The 16,033-nt window shown below is 41.6% G+C and overlaps 1 long non-coding RNA gene across 1 annotated transcript in view; it reads left to right on the forward strand.

Moving 5' to 3' along the window:
• Positions 1-14,034, forward strand: part of LOC134349234 (uncharacterized) — a 129,554-nt gene extending 115,520 nt beyond the window's left edge. The window contains exon 3 of the long non-coding RNA XR_010018615.1: positions 12,016-14,034. This is a non-coding gene — a long non-coding RNA (uncharacterized LOC134349234). The remainder of the gene's footprint in view (positions 1-12,015) is intronic.
• Positions 14,035-16,033: the final 1,999 nt, after the last annotated feature.

A 16,033-nucleotide genomic window follows, 5' to 3' on the forward strand; every position in this document is an offset into this window, starting at 1 on the left:
AGTAGTTCAGAAGGCAAGAGATTACTTACATCATCATTTCTGAAGCAAATTGTGGTGAACTATTGCTGCAGACAGTGAGGAGGCAGGCAAAGGCCAAGCTGATTCAGGGGATGAGCCTTGCTGGGGCATTCCAAGGCATAACATGCTCAAGCTGGAGTCGCAGACAGAGTTTGTATTTCTGCCAGAGATGGAGTGAGTGATTTGGAGAGTGATTTGATGCAGAAGAGTTTCAATCCCACCCACCTAACCGGAGTACGAGGTTGGATCACTGCAGCGCCAATCTGATATGGTGAGGTCAAGAATGGGTTCAGAATGTGTGGCCCAAGCATACTGTGGCGCCCGGATCCAGGTCCTAGAGCGAGGCACTACCCAGTGCTTGGATAATTTAAGTAGCGGCACAGATAGACAGGAAGCTCGAGTGTCAGGAACAGAGGTGAGGGTCAGGCTGAATTTGCTCGCTCCCCCACGAATGTTCATTGTTTCTGTGTGGCTCCGAGACTGTGAACTGATCTGGCTGCTGTGCGTTTTTGCTCCGCTGGTGTGATGAACTGGGACCAAGGTCTGGGTCTAAGCCGGCTGCTTTGGGAGTGGATCTGGGGATCAGTCTGGCTCAGAATACTGTTGGCTTGCTTCTATTGTTTGCATGATCTGTGGGGTTTTTTTCTCTCTTTCTCTGCACAGTGGTTTTTGGTCTTTTTTAAAAATTGATTTATTTGGGTTTCTTGCTTTGTGGCTACCTGTAAACAGACAAATCTCAAGTGTATCATTTATACATTGTGATAATAAATCTGCTTTGAATCTTTGTACCTAAGGTACACTTGCTCTTTGTGGGATATGTGGACCACTCCTTACTTCAGTCCTCCTTGGGAACCATCCCTCAAAGTATTTTCCAGTATGTTAACAGCTTTGGTGCTGCCTCCTCCACTTAGACAAAATTCACTTTCGGATGGTCTTTTACTGACTCTTCTTGTCTTCTATAATTGTTTCTTAGAGGATAGCTTACAATCAATATCCATTACAGTCCTACAGAACCTCACATCTGCTTCAAAAGCACCTCCTTTTACAAAGACTCCATGCCATTCTCTCAGTTTCACTGGCCTCATCAAAGCATAAAGTCATGCTCATAGGGTTTTACAGTAGGGTGATGTACACTTCAAACAGGCAAGTCCACAACAACTTTCATACACTCATTCATTCTAATCCTTTTTTAATCTCTCCCCCCCCCCACCTCAATTTCCTTTGACACCCCCAAGATTCTGCCACTTACCTGTATGCTACTGTGGCCGCTTAACCTTGCAACCAGTACATTTTGTGATGTGGGAGAAAGCGTGAGCACCATGTGGTCCCAGGCAGATGATGCAGTAGATATAGCACTTGAGGTCAAGACTGAATCGAAGCTGTGAGGCAGCAACTCAACTAGTGTGTCACTGATCTGATGATGAGATTTTCCATACTAGTGCTTCTAAATTCGTTCCTTCAGCGATAACCGTGACTTTCTCTCTACCATAAATGACAGGGTTCCCAAACATGTCTATTTCCTGCACTTCTACTTTCAACCTACATATTCCCAGGCAAAACAAGGGCTGGGTTCACTTCCTCCTAACCTCACACCCTCTAATCTCATTCAATATCATGTTTTCTAATGTCTGCCTTTTTCAACAGGGTTCCACTGCGTAACACAACTTCATTACTACCATCACCACCAATCCCCTGCAACCCCCTCCTTTTGTCTTTTCATCATTTTGATGGGACCATTTCCTCTGTGACTCCTAGTTTCCTCTTTGACCTCAACCAACCAATCCATGCTCACAGCACTTTCCTATTCAACTGCCCTTCTACCTTTTCCTTTCCTACCATTCAGAGACCCAAACAGTCCTTCCAAATAAAACAGTTTCATTCCACCAGTTTCATGTTTTAGTGCTATGTGATTTCCTATATTTTGGATGAAACGGAACCCAAACTTGATGACTGCTTTGTCACTTGCTTTTAATCAGAAATTTCATTTACTTATTTTACTTAGTGACACAGTGTAAGTGCCCTTCAAGCACTTCAAGCCATGCTGTCTCAGCAACCCTCGAAAAACCCGATTAACCCTAAACTAATCACAGAACAATTTACAATGACCAATTAACCTACTAACCGGTACTTCTTTGGGCTGTGGGAGGAAACCAGAGCCTCAGGGGAAAACCCATGCACTCCACGACTGTGATTGAGTTCCTACCTCCAGAATGCCTTGGTCTGTAATGATGTTCACTAACCACTACACCACCATGACAACAGCTAATCAAAGGCATACAGCACAGAAATGGGCCTGTTCAGCCCACTTCAGCAACTCTGACACTGATGACGATCTATGCTAATCCTATTTGCCTGCATTTGTCTTGCATCACTCTACACCTTTCCTATTTAGGTAGCTATCCAAGTGCCTTTTAGACGTTGCCTCAGCCTCCTCCTCAGGCAGCTTGTTCTAAGCAGTCACCACCCTATCATAAACCTCCCTCTGGGACCTTCAAATTTCTCCTCTCTCAGCAGCTGGATATGAAAGAAATGGCAGGCGTTATACAGATTTGGGATAATTTACCAAAATTGTCTGGACTCTGGGCAGGTCCCAGCAAACAAGCAAGACAGCAAATGTCACGCCACTGTTTGAAAATGATATAGGCAAAATGCAGGATATTACAGGGCAGTTGGCATAATGTCTGTACTCATGAAAATGCCTATCATTAAGGAAGAAATAGTGAGACATGTTGATAGAAGTGGTTCTATCAGTCAGATTCACCATGGGTTCATGTAGGGCAGATCCCAATTGACAAACTTACCGGAGTTTTTTGAGGATACAATGGGCACTGTAGGTAGTGGGGAACAGATTGGATGTTATATATCCATAAGATAAGGATACGTGGAGTTTGAGTTAATGTATTAGAACGGATTGGGGATAACCAATAGAAGACGGAGTTAGGGTAAATAGGTATTTCTCTCCTTGGCAGTCATTGGTGAGCAGAGAGCTGCAATGGTCGGTGCTGGTCCCACAATTATGAATGATGTACATTAATACTTTGGGGAGAAAAGGTCTGTGTGTAGTGTATCTAATTTTGCTGGTGACACTAAATTCAGTGGAAAAGCAAATTGTGCAGAGGATACGGTGAGTCTGCCGAGAGATTTAGATGGGGTAAGTGCGTGCACAGGGGTCTGGTAGTTCATCCACTTCAGAAGTGAAAATAGAAGATTAGGATATTTAAACGGTGTAAGATTGCAGCATTCTGTTGTGCAGAGGAACTTGGAAGTGTTTACACATGAATTGCGAAAGCTTGGTTTACAGCTGCAACAGATTATCAAGAAGGCCTTCATTGCTAGAGGGAGGTGTCAACACAAAGCAGACGGGACAGTGCCTCTGTGATCTCTGAAGTTTGCATAGATTTGGCGTGTCACCAAAAATGGTGAAAAACTTCTACAGATGCACAATGGGGAGTAACCTAATTAGTTACATCATGCCTGGTCTTCTTATCATGTCCACGGACCATCTATGCATGGCCCAGCCAGAACTGGACACATTTTTGCGCCTTGTTGAATACGGCAAGATCTGCAACAGTACAGGGTTCCTCTAGCGATGGGAATTGCAGGAGATGTTGCACAGTTTGTGGCTCAGTTCCCCATTCACAAGTTGTCAGGCTGGTTGTATATCCCCATTTGCTTAGTGACACCTTTGAACAACCTACACCAGTCCTAAGTCTGTTAAGGCACTTCCAAGCAATTAGCTCCTGGGGGAAGGCTTTCATCTGGTGGAATTTCCATCATTGGGGGTTGTTTGAGACTGGCAAGCCAGTCTTTCCACAAGGCGACGCGGGTTTCAGATGGGGTTGATTGTAATGGAACAACACTGTTCATGAAGCTCTTCCTTGACTTTAGGCGGCTGGGTGTCGGTGTATAACCATGTAGAGGGTGTCTCTCATCTGATGTTTGACGGAGTCGTTCTTTCTTGCTGGCCAAGGTAGAAGCGTTCACGTCGCAGCCCTGTTTCCGCCAATTCTACCACCACCACGCGCAGCATCATGTCTGGTATGAAAACACCAATCGCTAGGAAACAACGACAGAAAGTGCTGGGTACTGCCCTTCCATTACGATGGCTCTCCCCACCATGGAGTATTGCCACACGAAACCAGCAGCTATCATCAAAGACAGCTACCATTCAGGCTTGTGCAATCTTCTCACCATTCCCAGGGACAGGAGGTCCAGAAGCTTTAGTCCCACAATACCAGGTTCAGGAACACCCATCAAGCTCCTGAACCAACTTGAATATCTTCCCTCACCACAATTCCGAACTGATTTTACGACCTGCAGACTCACTTTCAAGGACTCTTTGCAACTCATACTCTCAATGTTTATATCATTTGCATCATGTGTCTTCTTTTGCACATTGGTTGTTTGTGAGTCTTCGTTTATGTATTTTTTTTCATAAATTCTGATGTTCTTTGTTTTTCCTGTAAATGCCTGCAAGGAAATTAGCCTCAAGGCAGTATATGGTAACATTTATGTACTTTGATATTAAATTTACTTTGAAATTTGGATTGAATTTAAGAGCAGGTAAGTTATGCTGCACCTGTATAGGGTACGGGTAAGACCTCGCCTGCAGTACCACATGCAGTTCTGTTCTTACTTGAGGAAAGATGTACTGGTTTTGGAGGCATTGTTCCCTTCTGTTCATAGTGCAGCATAAGTGATAACACTTCAATCCAAAGTTTATGGAAGTAAAGGAATAAATTGCTCTTACAGTAAGAACAGCAATTTAAATGGCTGCTTTCCAAATGTACTTAATAAAATAGGTATGTATAATTAGGTCATAATTTAAAAAGATATTAGAATGTAGTTTGCAATTACAAATTCTTTAACCTAAAGGCATCAGTTTTTGCATTAACTTCATGGAGAATAACTCAGTTATTGCATACTTTCCAATGAATTACTATAGGTTTTAGGGCTGAATTCTCACACTCACTCAATAATTAATGGCAGGTGTGGCATAGTTAGTGTCACACCTTACAGTGCCAGCGACCTGTGTTCAATTCCTGCCATTGTCTGTAAAGGACACGCACAAATGCTGGAGGAACTGAACAGGCCATGTAGTATCTATGGAAAGAGTAAACAGTCAATGTTTCGGGCCAAGAATGCTTGGGATTTCTCCCACATTCCAAAAGACGTACGTTAGCAGGTTAATGGTCACATGGGTGGCATCGGGCTTGTTGGTGAGAAGGGTGTAACTGTGCTGTATCTTTTTTTTAAATGGTTACTGTAATGAACAGGAGAAACTTACACAAAATCAGACTTCTCATTGGGAAGCAGAAGCAGATGATCAGGCTTGCCTAAAGCCATAAGGGTAGTTTATATTCAATACAGACAGTTTTAACTCAGCAAATTGCAATTCAACATGATTTGTCATCCTTTAGGATCGTAACCATTAAAGAATAGAAGGTGGTGTGGTGGGGAGTGGGTGGTAATTGCCAAGATTCATTCCAGAAACTGGACAGGGGCCTGATTCTACCAATCCCTCAGTTTAGTAGATTGTGTGCTGTAACATGAGATATAAGAAGAAGTGAGAAAGCAATCTACAGAATGGAACTATTCCGTTTAGGTTAGAGGAACTACTCTCACACAGTGAAGTCCAATGAATTACACCAAGAGTTTAAGCGTGTAAATTTAAGGCAATATATTTCTCAGACAATTGACAATCTAATTCAAGTAAAATTAACTTCCTTCTCTTTGATATCAGTTTCCAGCAGAGTGGCAGGTGAAATATCAAAGTCTGCTTGATAAGCTGATGTCTTTTGATCTATTAATGATACAATGATAGAATCTGGATTGCTTCCCAACAGCAGTTTAACTTTGTAAACTTTAAATTCTGGAACCATCTGTTATACTGTTATTCAAACAAGAATTATATATATTTAATAATTCATTTTCTGTGTCTTGTATGTTGGAGGACAACAAAGGAGATGAGATAACTGAGAGAGTTGGCCCACACACAATTGTTAGCTAGAATTATCAGATCTTTTACATTGGTGCAAAAGGACAGTTGAATCTTAGTTGTTTTATTAAAAAGTTTACTCCCCTATCGATACAGATTTCTCTGAGTTTTACATTGCAGACAATGTGCAAAATTTCTGAAGTAGGAAATGAACCATAACATTTTAGTCAAAACTGCAATGTTATCAACTGAGGTAAAACTGAGGCAAAACCTTCAGCTTGCGCCTCTTGAGGTAGTCCATTGTGGATTTTGAGGTGTGTTTAGGATTATTATCCTGTTATAGAAGCCATCCTCTTTTCACCTTCAGCTTTTTTTTTATACAGGCAGTGTGATTGCTTCCAGGATTTGCTGGTATTTAATTGAATTCATTCTACCCTCTACCAGTGAAATGTTCCCCGTGCCACTGGCTGCAGCACAACCCCAAAGCATGATCGATCCACCCCCGTGCTTAACAGTTGGAGAGGTGTTCTTTTCATGAAAATCTGTACCCTTTTTTCTCCAAACATACCTTTGCTCATTGCGGCCAAAAATTTTTATTTTAACTTCATCAGTCCATGGTACTTGTTTTCAATATGCATCAGGCTTGTTTAGATGTTCCGTTGGAAACTTCTGATGCTGAATTTTGTGGTGAGGACGCGAGAAAGGTACACAGTAGAACAGTGCACCACCACTCCAGAGTCTGCTAAATCTTCCTCAAGGTCTTTTGCAGTCAAGCAGAAGTTTTGATTTGTCTTTCTAGCAATCCTACGAGCAGTTCTCTCGTAAAGTTTTCTTGGTTTTCCAGTCCTCAATTTGACCTCCACCATTCCTGTTAACTGCCATTTCTTAATTACACTACAAACCGAGGAAACGGCCACCTGAAAACACTTTGCTATCTTCTTATAGCCTTCTCCTGCTTTGTGGGCATCATTTATTTTAATTTTCAGAGTACCTGGCAGCTGTTTAGAGGAGCCCATGGCTGCTGATTGTTGGGACAAGGTTTGAGGAGTCAGGATATTTATAAAGCTTTGAAATTTGCATCACCTGGCCTTTCCCCTAACAATGACTGTGAACAAACCATAGCCCTAACAAGCTAATTAAGGTCTGAGACCTTGGTAAAAGTTATCTGAGAGCTCAAATCTCTTGGGGGTCCCAAACTTTGGCATGGTGCTCCTTTCCCTTTTTTCCCACTCTAAAATTGTACAAAACAAAAATAATACAATAATCTTGCTTAAAATGTTGAAAAGAATGTTTCATCTTTAACTTTATGACTTTTGAAGAGCAGTTCATCTTCTACTCACTTAACTATTCACAGTAACAGAAATTTTGACCAGAGGTGCCCAACCTTCTGCATGTCACTGTACCTTTTCAGCAGTAAATACATTATGGCATTTCTTTGAAATTATGTCTGATTAAATCCCAGGAATGAGTGCAATTTTTCATGATTCACCTGGGGCCACTGAACAAGTGGAGTGACTCAGGTTAATTCACTCATCTAACCTAAGATGTAATCAACCTGGACTTCATTATTAAACCGTAAATTGGCTGGTTTAAGTTATGTGAAGGAGATCACATTCAGCAGCTCACTGTATATTGTATCTAAATGTAATAATATTGTAGGTATTCCGATACACTGGAGGAAAAGCTAGTTAAAATCAAAAATAATTATTTTGAATGCCAGTCGATCACAAGGTAAAGGCATCTAAGATCTTGAAGGTTGCTTTAAGTGTCCAGACTGTTGCTTAATATATAAAGAAATCTGCTTTATGTCGTAAATAAATTGAGCAAGCTTTTGAAAAAAGGAAGTTCATAAATGTTCAGGAAGGTCTCTTAATCTGTAACTACTCTGTGTTTAACGTAATTAAAATTTGTTTGTGTCACTTTTGGTACATTTTGTATTCTGTACACCGCTGTATTTTATCATTTTATCTTTGAAATAAAGAAATGTATTGATAATCTTTTGACATGGATAAATTAGATTTGTTTGTAGGCTTAATTCAGATGGCAATGCTTTTAGTCTTGAAATTATAATCATTAAACGTTTTCTTCACCAAAACTTGAAAAAATATGTATTTGGGCAAAGAAAATTTGTTTAATCAACAAACAAGCTTTTGTTCCTAATCTCCTTTGTCACTGCTTCCCAACTCTTTTTTTCCACCACATCAAGATAGCATTGGTGCTGCCTCCTGCATGAAGAACTCTTGAATTTTAACACCTGCGCTATGAACTTCCTCAAATTCACTCATCCCATTTCTGAAACTTCTCTCCCTTGTTTGGAACTCTGTTTCCTTCTCAGGAAACAAACCACCTGCTGAAACTTACTATAAACCCTCTAAGTCCCACGTCTAACTTGACTACACCTCCTTCTACCCAGTTTCTTGTGAGGATACAATCCCTTTCTCTCATCGTTTCTGTTGCATTTGTTCTCTGGTGTCCTTTATCAGGAGATGTGGCTTTCCTTCTGCTGTGGTTGGCAGACTTACAGGTGTATTTCCTCCATTTCTCACACTTCTAACTCACTCCTCATCCCCTCAAACAAAATGGATCTCTTGGAGCTCATCTGTTGCCCTCCAAGCCTCCACATCCAGTTCATCAACCTTTATCATTTCTGCTGTCTCTGTGACTCCCTGTTTCACTCATCCTCACTCTCCCACTCCTCCACATCTTTTGACACATTCCCCTGAAACAACAGTGAGTCCAGCACTAGCCCCTACACCTGCTCCCTCACCAGCATCTCAGAAACAGCCCTTTCGTCTCGGGCACTGTTTCACATGCACGACCTCCAACCCCATCTCCCACTTTTGATGCTCTCACCATGGTCTAGTCTGCACCAACGAAACTGAGTGTAGGCAAGGCATTGTGGAATATTTTCCTCCGTCCGCAATCACTGTCTTGACAACCTGTTTGCCAATCAACTCAACTCTCTTTTCCATTCCACACTGATCAGTCTGACCCTGGCCTTCTCTACAGCCAGGGTAAGCCCAAACAAAATTAGAATAACATCCAAATTCCAGTTTAATAGTTTATAACCTAACAGTATATACATTAAATTTTCCAATTTCAGAAAGCCCATGCTACTGTGTTCCTTTCTCTCCTGATCCATCTAGGTTCTCTCAACCCCCAGCTCAATCTTTATCCACCCAGCTTTATCCCCCCCCACCTCACCCCCATCCACCCTTTTCCATATGTCTATCACCTGCACTCTCCCCCTCCTGGTTCTCCTCTCCCCTTCTGAACATGTATCATCTACCCATCATCCCTTTTGTTGCCTTGTTCCACCTATTTCCTGCCATCCCCTCCTTAAATCCCCATTCTCACCTCTTTACTGGCCATCTCCCCTCTACATTCCCCGTTCTGGTGCAAGATCTTGGCCCAAAATGTTGACCTTTTCTCAGATGCTGCCTGACCTACTGAGTTATTCTAGCTGGGGTTTTTTTTTTTGCTATCGATTCCAGCATCCAGAATCCCTTTTGTCTCAAGTTCAAAATTCAAACTGAATTTATTGACAAACTACAAAACTACATATATATCACCAGATAATATCCTGAGATTCATTTTTTATGTGCATTTGCAGTAAATACAAGAAGCACAATAGAATCAATGAAAGACTGCAGCCAACAGGACAAACAACCAGTGCAAAAGATGACAAACTCTGCAAATATAAAAAGAAAAAAAAGAAATAATAATAAATAAATAATAAATATGGAGAACTTGAGATAAAGAGTCCTTGAAAGAGAGTCCATAGGTTGTGCGAACAATTGGCAAATGAAGTTGAGTGAAGTTATCCTGTCAAGCTCCAAGAGCCTGATGGTTGAGGGGTAATAACTATTCCTGAACTTGATGGTGTGAGTCTTGAGGCTCCTGTACCTTCTTCATGATGGCAGCTGTGAGAAGAGAGCATGATGTGAGTGGTGGGTGCTGCTCTCCAGAGTTACCTCTCTGTGTACATATGCTCAATGGTGGGGAGGACTTTTACTCGTGATGGACTGAACTGTATCCACTACTTTTTGTAGGATTTTCCATTCAAGGGCTTTGGTGCTTCCATACCAGGCTGTGATGCAACCAGTCAATATACTCTCCACCACAGAAAGTTGTAAACTTGGCTTGCTCCATCAAAAGCACCAGCCTCCTTAGCATCCAGGACACCCTGAAAAGACAATGCCTCAAAAAGATGGCATCGATCATTAAGAACACCCTCCCCCCGCCCCCCCAATCATCCAGGTCATGCCCTCTTTTCATTGCTACCATTAAGGAGGAGGTACAGAAGCCTGAAGACAAATACTCAGCAAACAGACCCAACCTTTTGCCTTCTCACAATCTGCAGGCCGCTCCATCCTGCGTATCAAGAACCCTTCTGGTCTTACCAATGTATTCAGTGTGTCTAGAGTGAGACATGTCTCTGTGAAGCAGAGAATGTAGCATTTCCACATTTCCTTCCAAATAAGGTATGTGAGAGGTTGACTAAGTGTTCAATGTTAAGCAGTGTCTGAGAAGAACATTCTCCTCTCCAACTAATACCAAGGGATCCTTATTATTCACTTAGCATGTAGCCATCTTGCCATAGACAGGATAATTTCTATTGGTCTAAACATTTGTCTATCTATTGAAGGCTGTTGACACTTAGTAGAACCACTTTCATTTGTTTTGCTTAGCTTGGACTAGAGCTTAAGGGATAAGGTAGCCAGGAAGGAGCTTGAGAATGGACAGGTAAATGGGAAGGGAGCATGAGAAGACTTTGGCAAGTAGGATTAAAGAAAATTCCAAGGCATTCTACATGTTCCTGAAGAACAGGAGGATGACAAGGGTGAGGGTAGGACTGATCAGGCATAGAAGAGGAAACTTGCCGCAGTCAGAAGGGGAAGTAGGGGGGGCTAGGAGCAGGATTCCGTAACAATTACTTTGCTTCAGTATTCACCAGTGAGAGGGAACTTGGCAAATGTGAGGACAGTGCAAAACAGGCAGCAATGTTGGAATATCAATGTTATGTAAAGGGATGTGCTGGAGCTTTTGAAAAACATTAGGATATGTAAGTAAGTCCACAGGGCCAGGTGGGGTGCAAATACCTTAGGTTACTATGGGAAGCAATGGAAGAGATTGCTATGTTTTGATGAGGATCTTTGGGCCCTCCCTGACCGCAGGACTAGTATGGGAGTGGCAAATGCTGTACTGTTCTGTGTTCTATAACTACACAATTCTCTGGAGTGTGGTTTGAAGGCAAACTTCTAACTCATTGACTCAAGCACACCTGAGGTAAAGTTGAACAAAGCATTAATATCTCGCCAATTTTCATTCTCAAATTCAAAGTAAATTTATTATCAAAGTATCTATGTGTCACCATATACTACCCTGAGACATGACAGAGACAAAAGACAACAAACTGCAAATACAAAAAGAAGATATTTAATAAATAAATAAACAAACAAACAAACAATTAATATTAAGAACATTAGTCCTTAAAAGTGAGTCCATAGGTTGTGGAATCAGTTCAATGTTGGGGTGATTGAAGTTATCCCCACTAGTTCAGGAGCCTGATAGTTGAGGGTTAATAACTGTTCCTGAACCTGGTGATGTGAGTCCTGAGGCCCCTGCACATTCTTCCTGAAAAGAACATGGCCTGATTAGTGGAGCTCTTTGACGATGGATGCTGATGTTCTGCAACAGCCCTCCTTGTGAATGTGCTCAATGGTCTAGGGGGCTCTACCTATGATGGACTGGCCTTATCCACTACTTACTATAGTTTTTTCTGTTCAAGGGTATCGATGTTTCCAAGCAAAAAAAAAGTGATGATTAGAAAGCACTAACATAGAATAAGAGTAGATAGAAGGAACAGTACACCTGAAAGAAATTCTAAGCCATTAATAGGTACAAACACATATGTGTTATCAAAAGTGTGTTAGTTCACTCCATCTGAAAGATATTTGCATCCAATGGATAACAAATTGTATTCTATTTATATGTAACTCTAGAAGTCTAGCATTATATAAACATATTTATCTGACATTCATTTTGTGTCTCAGCAGGAGCTGCAACATGTCTACAACATACGGACTGCCCTGTTCCACTTTAATTAGCATCTGTGGAAGAAACTCTTGGCTTCTCTGACAACAAGACTGGTTCAACAAGAATGACTAGGAGACCTGGGAGCAAAAGAAAGGTGGATAAGGAGCTCATGGTGAAATATTTCACAGGCACCTGAAGGCTGAAGTCTTGTAGAAGACTTGCAACATATGGAACAGATAGCTGGTGGACAAATCACAGGAAGCCCAGTGATTTGCAGACAACCTGCAGGCTCTCCAGCAGTGGCAAGGCCATCAGCTGCCAAGCCCACCCTACCGACAGCCTAGAACTGAGGTGAATTTGCCCAAGATTGAAGGTGTTCTGACTGTAAGCAGCACTTTGAAGATGCGTATCTCCTCAACAACTCAGGCCTTGCTATGAGCCAGCTTACCTATGCCAAAGCAATCTATGTTTTCTAGCCTTGCCTCCTCTCCTAACTGAAAGGAAATCAAAGAAAGACTGCATTAATGAAAACAAATTACAAAGGCTCAGAAGCAAATATTATTCCTGCTGAGAGTAAGAAACTTCCACGACATTACGGCCCACATTTGGGAAAAGGAGGACGTGCCAAAGGACATCAAGGACACTCTAATTATGACTACATGCAAAAAAAGAGAATGATCCAAGTGCTTAACTACAGAGGGATCTTCCTTCAGTCATGATTCTCCTCAATCACCTTTTCTCAAAGAGCTTTGCCTGAGTTATATCCATCTAGAAACAAAGTCAATTTAATTTTCACCACATGGCAACTCCAAGTGAAATTCAAAGGACATCGACCATTGTACATGGTCTTTTTTCAGACCTCACTAGAACTGTATAGGACTGTGGGGCATCGTCCTCAAATTCAGTAGCCTGAAGAAACCTGTCCTGAGACTCACTAGATTCCTGGTTCTCGTGCCCTTCGGAAATTTACTGCGTTCACTGGAAATTTTATTCTACTATAATTTAAAATAATTTAAAAAGTAATTTAAAATGAGTTGGGGATAAATAGTGTCCAATAAACTGGAAAATCCAGCAGTCCAGCTCTACAGAAGTCCCAAGACTGCTAGGTTATTGGATCTTTACTGTACAACCAACAGATTTTGTGCCTCCGCAAAATTCTCCAAATTCAATGGAGCCAGTGCTGCCAGCATTGACATCATCATTAGATCGGTTCTGTTGGACAAGACCTAATGAACACGTGGATTGACAGCTTCCCCAAAGAAAGACAGATTGTTCTGAGCCCTGGTAAGGTAAGAGATGACCAGATGGACAGAAAGGGGAAAAAAAAAAGGATGTTCCCAGCGTTTCTTGGGGGGAAAAGTCAACATCCTCACTGACTTCTGTGAACCCCTGGTCCATAACCACTTAGAATGCAGAATGAACATTGTGAAAATTTAGTTCACATGAATTGAAAGCACGGGGTCTAAATGGAACCACCCAAAGGAACACACACCTTGCAAGCTACCTACTTGTCAATCCTTTTAGGCACCTCCTACCCCACGTGTGATGGAGTTTACAAGTAGCACATTGCAACCTCAGAAGCCATGGAACTGGTGTTATCTTTGATCCCAACAAACTGCACAGTAAAAATGTGTTGACAGGTAGACTCATCCTGCTGTGGTAAGACCATAAGACATTGGAACAGAATTCGGCCCATCAAGTCTGCTCCGCCATTCAATCACGGCTGATTGGTTTTCCTTCTCATCCCTATCCTCCTGCCTTATATCTGTAACCTTTGATGCCATTACTAATTAAGAACCTATCATCCTCCACTTTAAATATAATTTGGGGAGAAGAATTGTGAAGAATTTCAATTCTTCAGTAAGTAAGAAAATTTAACGTATATTTAAAATCAGGCAGAGATCTGTGTGTCTGTCCAGGATTTCAGAAAGGATTTTTTTTCATCGTTGGTTGGAATTCACCTTTACAAATGAACGGCACTGTATAAAAGGTGTTTACTTCTGTTTATTTTTAAATGTCATAAAATAAAGTCATCCCAAACCACAGACTGAGCACAGTGTTGATACTTCCATTAAAAACAACAATTTCTGTCATTTCCATACAACAACTCTCTTCTTCTGAAACACCCAGGAGCAGCATGGTGGCACAGCTGGCCAACATTGACTTTGGATATGGTCTGTGTGGAGCCTGCGTGTTGTTCCTGTCACTGCATGGTTCCTCCAGGTGTTCCAGTTTCCTCCTATATCCCATGATACATCGTTGGTAAGCTAATTGCCCCCAAATGTGTTTTAGAATCTAAGGGGAGTTCGTAAGAGAATAAGGATGGTATTCATGTAGGATAAAGGGTAGCTATTGGTCAGCATGGACTCCATGTGCTAAAGGACTGTTTTTATGCTGCATTTCTTTGTGACTCCAAGATCCTATAAGTTATTTTTACAAAAGGAAAGTAGATTAAAAAGACGCAGTAGAATGAAATACTGTCAGATCATGCCATCTGCACTTTTTTCTTACGGTAAAGCAAATTCAATAGAAGCACATCATGTTGAAACATGATTGTGGTCACAGTGATGAAACTGATGTTTTGTTCTTTCAACAAAGAATGTTTTTCAGAAGATTAGGGTGGACTAAGTTACCGTCATAAAACTGAACTGTGACAACATATTAAAAATGAAAACATTTCTTGTACTGTATGTCATGTATACATGATGACTTGGCACATCAACTCTACAGTACTGTGCAAACGTCTTGGGTATATATATAGCCAGGGTGCCTAAGACGTTTGCACAGTACTGTGTTTGTCAATGTAGAGCAGAGAGTGAGCTTGTAAATATAGCAGGAGCAAAGGATCACACACAAAAATTGCTGATGAACGCAGCAGGCCAGGCAGCATCTATAGGAAGAGGTACAGTCGACGTTTCGGACCAAGACCCTTCATCAGGACTAACTGAAGGAAGAGCTAGTAAGAGATTTGAAAGTCGGGGGGAAGGAGAGATCCGAAATGATAGGAGAAGACAGGAGGGGAGGGGTGGAGCTAAGAGCTGGAAAGCCAATCAACTTTCCAGCTCTTAGCTCCATCCCTCCCCCTCCTGTCTTCTCCTATCATTTCGATTCTCCCCCCCCCAACCCACTTTCAAATCTCTTACTATCTCTTCTTTCAGTTAGTCCTGACGAAGGGTCTCGGCCCGAAACGTTGACTGTACTTCTCCCTGGAGATGCTGCCTGGCTTGCTGCATTCACCAGCACTTTTTGTGTGTGTTGCTTGAATTTCCAGCATCTGCAGATTTCCTCGTGTTTGTGGGAGCAAAGGTGGTTGGGAATGGTGATGGGGGAGCACCACAGGAAGGGAGGTGGACAGATGGCAGAGAAGGAGTCCCAGGATGGTCTGGGTGGCAAGGGTGCCAACATCCCCAGCCCTGATACACCAGGCAAGTTTATTTGATTCCAAACAATTGTTTTATTGATCATTACAGAACGTCTCTTCGATGATTCCTGCTCAACCCCCCCCCACTTACTTTGCCTTTTACCAACCACAATTCCTCTCTCCCTGTCCCCTGCCCACTCTCAGTCCACAATAGAGACCCATATCAGAATCAAATCAGTCGGCTTTATCAATACTCACATGTCATGAAATTTGTTGTTCTTTTGCAGCAGCAGTTCAGTACAATAAATAAAGTTACAACACTGTTGTGCAAAAGTGTTAGGTACCCTAGTTATATACATGTGTGTCTAAGACTTCTGCACAATACTGTATGTTGCTAGGACTATGGGGATATCCTTGTTATTTCTAATTCATGCATTAAAACAATCTGTAACAGACATTCAAAAGTAAATTTGTTTATCACATGGGTTTAAGACATCATTAATTTCTGGCATTACTCTTTTTCACACAGTGGTTAGTTGGTACTTAAGCAGTTCTTTTGATAAGTTATGTAGCTCAAAGAACAGTATTTGCACTTGTGTCATACCCTGTCTGAGAAAAGCTTTTCACATTTTGGAGAATGTCAGGTTGTATTCATTTTGTCAAGCTTTCTGTTAACT

The sequence above is a fragment of the Mobula hypostoma genome, chromosome 7 (genome assembly GCF_963921235.1).
Source record: "Mobula hypostoma chromosome 7, sMobHyp1.1, whole genome shotgun sequence".
NCBI lineage: Eukaryota > Metazoa > Chordata > Chondrichthyes > Myliobatiformes > Myliobatidae > Mobula > Mobula hypostoma.